The sequence below is a fragment of the Globicephala melas genome, chromosome 7, assembly GCF_963455315.2.
Source record: "Globicephala melas chromosome 7, mGloMel1.2, whole genome shotgun sequence".
NCBI lineage: Eukaryota > Metazoa > Chordata > Mammalia > Artiodactyla > Delphinidae > Globicephala > Globicephala melas.
The window spans coordinates 113,596,884-113,602,632 of record NC_083320.1 but is presented as its reverse complement, the minus strand read 5'-3'; positions in this window follow the sequence as shown (position 1 = coordinate 113,602,632).

Below are 5,749 nucleotides of genomic sequence, written 5' to 3'. Positions count from 1 at the left end.
CCAGTTTCTGTTAAAAGCAGCTTCAACACATGAAAAGATGCTTAACATCGCTAATTATTAGAGAAATGCAAATCAGAACTACAATGAGGTCTACCTCGCACTAGTCAGAATGGCCATCATGGAAAGTCTACAAATAATAAATGCTGGGGAGGGTGTAGAGAAAAGGGAACCCTCCTACACTGTTGGTGGGAATGTAAGTTGGTGCCGCCACTATAGAGAACTCTATAGTTCTCTATAGTGGTTAAGGAACCACTATAGAGATTCCTTAAAAACATAAAAATAGAACTACCATATGATCCAACAATTCCACTTCTGGGTATTTATCTGGAAAAAATGAAAACACTAATTTGAAAAGATACATGCACCCCAATGTTTATTGCAGCACTATTTACAATAGCCAAGACATGGAAACAACCTAAATGTCCATCGATAGATGAGTGAATAAAGAAGGTGTGAGATATATATACAGTGGAATACTACTCAGGATAAAAAAATGAAATCATGCCATTTATAGCAATATGGCTGGACTTAGAGATTGTCATACTAAGTAAGTCAGAAAGAGAAAGGCAAATACCATATGATATAGCTTATATGTGGAATCTAAAATACGACGCAAATGAACTTATCTATGAAACAGAGACAGACTCACAAAGAGAACAGACTTGTGGTTGCCAAGGCGGAGGAGAGTGGGGGAGGGAAGGACTGGGAGTTTGCGGTGAGCAGATGCAAACTATTATATAGAGAATGGATAAACAGCAAGGTCCTATCGTATAGCACAGGGAACTGTATTCAATATCCTGTGATATTGACTCCTGATGGTCCAGTGGTAAGGAATCCACCTTCCAATGCAGGGGACACGGGTTCGATCCCTGGTGGGGGAACTAAGATCACACATGCCGCGGGGCAACTAAGCCCACTCGCAGCAGCTGCAGAGCCCGCGCGTCACAACTACAGAGAAGCCTGTGTGCCTCAACGAAAGATCCTGCATGCCGCAATGAAGATCCCATGTGTCACAACTAAGACCCAAAACAGCCAAAAATAAAATTTTTTTAAAAGTAATTAATTAATTAAATATTTTTTAAAAATCCTGTGATAAACCATAATGGAAAAGACTATGAATAAAAAAGCAGCCTCAGCCCTCCAGCTGAGTCTGAACCACCAGGTGACCAGGCAACCTAGGGTGAGAAGCATGGAAGGGGGAGCAGGCAGGGCTGGGGGGCGTGCCATGCTCTGAGCAAGAGCCTTCGGAACTAAGGCATGAATGGAAGGGATGAGAGAAGCAGAGAGAGGACAAGGGCCATGAAGGAGAGAGCATTTTCCACCTCCAGCGTGACAACAGCCCCCACTCAGGGACACCCCGCTGCCGGCACCATGCTGGGCTCTGAGCCTGCTGGATTGCCTCTCCCCCAAACTTGAGGCGTCCTGTCCCCATTTTACAGATAAGAGGACTGAAATGCAGGCAGACGTGCTAACCTGCTCAAGGTCAAACACCACCCAGGCTCTGTCATCCTGCAGGCCTGCTGTCCCTGTTCCTCTCCTACCCGCCCAGCCTGTTGTGCTCAACCAAGCACATGTGCAAAGCTCCTCCACCACGAGGGTCAGGTCTTCTCTCCAGAAGACTCCTCCATCCTTCCTGCAAATCGATCCTTGGTGGGGACAACCCATGCGTATTCTGAGCATCCCTGAACCCAAGCTAGGACGCCTGATACAAACTCTCTCACCACCATCCCCTCCCTCCCGGCAGCCAGGGCTCCTTGGATCTGCTTCCTGCCAGGGTGTGAGTGGCCTGGCCTGACCTCGATGCCCAGGCAACCGAGGGTCTAACTAGCCCTGATCTCAGGCTGAAGGGTTGGGGGAGGGGGTTGGCCTTGAGAGCAGAGCATTCCACAGGGTGATGGGCTTGGTGAGTCTCAGGAGTCAAGACCAGGGCCCCGTTATGACTGTCATGGGCCCCATGCACTTGAAGTAGCAAAGGTTACATTTGAAGACTGCACTGGTATAAAAGCAAATATAATCCAGACCGGATTCATTAGTATATATTGGTTATGATTCTATTCTTTTTCCCTCTGATGTAAAAACCCATTGAAATGAAAATATTTTCAGAGGGCCTAGAAGTGACTGGTCTTAGGCCTGTGTGCCCAGTGGGGCCCTGGCGGCCAGGACCGGGGTGGGGAGGGAGGGATCACGGCCAGGTGAGGAGGACACGACGGCACCCGGAGAGCAGGCTGGGGCCGCAGCCTTGCCACACCCTCGTGAGCTGTGTGGCGGGTACGGCTGGAATGCATTCTTGCCCTCTCTGAGCCTCTCATTTTGCCTACCAGGTAGACTAGGGCAGAGGTGACAGGAGAGGCTGGGGACAGGGGGGCACGTGCTGGGTACACAGGTGAGGGCAACACAGTCTGGAATCCCTCCCCTCCCCCCCAGCAGAGGAGGAAAGGGGGCCCATGGTGAGAATGCTCTTTGCCCCGTGGGGCCTGGCAGGCTCTGGTGAGGGAGGGGGCATCCTGGCTAGGTGGACAAGCACACACTGGGGACCTGTCAAACACCCCCTCCTCCACCGACACCACCTCTCTGAGCCTGGACTTGGCAGTGGCGTGCCCTCCACAGATGTGTGGGCAGCTGCGTGCTCCTCCCGGCCACCCCTCAGCAGCACCCCCAGGACTCCCTGGGGTCTGCCTGGCCCTTGGCTGGATTTCAGGCTGTTGTGACTTCATTCAACATGGGCGCTTGGGGATGCCCAGGCCGGAGGCCCCGGTCAGGCTTGTGCAGGAGGCTGAGCAGGGGCTCACACATGGCCTCTGGAGGACCATCTTTGACCACACAGGTCAGGCTCAGGGACCCAGGACACCTGGTCCTTCCTGCACGGACCAGGAGCCCTCTGCCCCTCACCAGAAGCCTGCAGCCTGGGCAGAGTGATGCCAACAGTCCTATTGAGAAGGCAGGTGGGGACAGAGGCCAGCAAAGACCTGCCAGATGCCGGTGGGAGGCTTCAGCGAGGAGAGGCAGCTGCCAGAAGCAGCAGGAACTGTCCCCCCAGGCTCAGCTCTGGCTGGGGGGTGCCCTGTGCCAGCCACTCACTCAACACCCAGGGAGAGCCTCTGGGGCTACCGTGGAGATGGGCACCTGGGTGGACGAGGCAGGCTCACTTCCAGGCAACAGCTGAGGAGAGAATAAACTGGTTGGTTAGAAATCAGGGGTCAGCTGGAAGGGTCCAGACAGCCAATAATGTGGTAATAATAATAATAGTTACTACTGATTCATCGTGTGCCAGGTGCCACACAGTGGATCAAGCACTTTGCACATTTTCTCTCGTTTAGTCCTGATAATAACCCAAGGAGGAGAAAACCGAGTCAGTGGGAGACTGACGTCAAACAACTTGTAAACCACAATAAAAACAGTTGGAGAAAAAAATAGTCACAGTGTCTCACAGTTCTGAAGGGGGCAAAGGGGGCAGACCACTTCCCACTCAAAAATGAACAGTAACCAGAAGATGGAGTCATAAGCAAAAAGCAAGTAAGTATGGGGGACTTCCTTAGTGGTGCAGTGGTTAAGAATCCCCCTGACAATGCAGGTGACACAGGTTCCAGCCCTGGTACGGTGAAATCCTACATGCTGCAGAGCTACTAAGCCCGTGCGCCACAACTACTGAACCTGCGTGCCTAGAGCCTGTGTTCCACAACAAGAGAAGTCACCACAATGAGAAGTCCGCACACCACAACAAAGAGCAGCCCCTGCTCGCCACAACTAGAGAAAGTCCCTGCACAGCAGCGAAGACCCAATGCAGCCAAAAATAAATTTTAAAAAAAAAAGGCAAGTAAGTATGGATCAGAGGAGGAATTCCATCCAGAGGCCCAAGGGGAGTGGAGTAAAGGAAAATCAGATAAATAGTCCTTCATATTAAAAAAATTAAAGGTAACATGGCTTCTTAGGGAAAAAAAAAGGATAGTAGATATGAAAGAGATTGGAGCAGAGATATAAAAATTACATCATCAGAAGGAGGGGGAAAAGTGAACTGGAGGAGCTCAGGAAAGAAATAGAAGAGAAAAAGAAAATTCTTACAGAGAGAAAAGCCACATTAGAAGCAAAATAAAGGGGAGGGGATAGTGAAAGATAAAGTGGAAAAGAACAGTGAAATGAAGTGATTAGGGAGCAGATAAGAGATATAAGGGGATGATTCTTTGGAAAAAGAAAACAGAATAAATGAATTTTAAAAACCAATAAAGTGTTAATAGAAGAAAACCTTCCTGAAATGTGGAAAGGTTGAAATGGTAACAGCAAAAAGTTTCCATTATGTCCCAGTGAAAATGACAACGGTCAATATGAAGACATGCCCTAATAAGTTTGCTGAGCATCCAGAAATGGTCCTGAGAGTTACCTACAATTAGGAGGAGAGGCCAGGATGGGGGAGTAGGCAGACAAAAATCACAACTGCTTACAAAACAGCTATGGCTGAGAACCACCTGCAGATGAGCAGAAAAGAAGGGGCAGAGATGCTGTAAAGTCAAGACCCACACCCCTGGGTGGGCAACCCACAGATGGGATGACAATCACAATGGCAGAGGTCCTCCCCAAGGAGCCAGGGGTCTGAGCCCACATCAGCCTTCCCAACTCTGGTCCTGCACCAGAAAGATGGGCCCGCAGAGCATCTGGCATTGAAGGTCAGCAGGGCTTGCGTACAGGAGAGCCGGAGGGCTGTGGGAAATAGAGTCTGCTCTGAAAGGGCTCACGAAACATCTCACATGTTTAAATGCTTAGTACAAACAACAAGGTCATACCATGTAGCACAGGGAACTATATTCAATATCCTGTGACAAACCATAATGGAAAAGAGTATATGTATGTATAACAATCACTTTGCTGTACACCAGAAACTAACATAGCATTGTAAATCAACTATACTCCAATAAAATAAATTTTTTTTTAAATGCAAAAAAATGCTTGGAACAAAATCAGAACTTGCACTTGTAGGTTAGATATACTAGAAGCAAAAATTCCAATGCAAGTACCCAGGCATGTTGATTAAAATAAAACAAACATCATTTGAAGTGACTACCTGAACATATAAGGGATTGAGGAAACCCACTGGGACCAAAAGCTAAGAGGGGCTGAAAGTTGAGTGACAGGTGGGCCACCCTGGAAGCACCTGGAAATTCCTGAAACCGCCAGTCACTCATTTTAACAGCCATACAGAGGGAAGGCCAGGCACTGGGCCCATGAAGTCAAGATGGAGCGTCAAGACTGAGACACCTGGGAAAAGCAAGGATTCGTGAAGAGCTGTGTCCCCAGGGAAAGGTGTGGGGGGTGGGCTGGGTATGAGCCAGTAAGAAAAAATAGAAAAGGAGGGGGGAGGGGAGGGGGAGGAGGAGGGAGGAGGGGAGGGGGGTGAGGAGGAGGAGGAGGGCAGAGGGGAGGGGAGGGGAGGGGAGGAGGGAGGAGAGGAGGGGAGTAGGATGTGGAGGAGGAGGGGGGAGGGGAGGGGAGCGAGGAGGGAGGAGGGGTGGAGGGAGGAGGGGAAGAAGGAGGAGGAGGAGGATGGGAGGGGGAGGAGAAGGAGGGAGGAGGCGAGGGGGAGGAGGAGGAGGAGGAGGGGGAGGGGAGGGGGAGGAGGAAGGGGGAGGGGAGAGGAGGGGAAAGGAGGGGAGGAAGGGGGAGGAGGAGGAGGGGGTGGGGAGGGGAGGGGAGGAGAAAGGAGGGGAGGAAGGGGGAAGAGGAGGAGGGGGTGGGGGAGGGGAGGGGAGGAGAAAGGAGG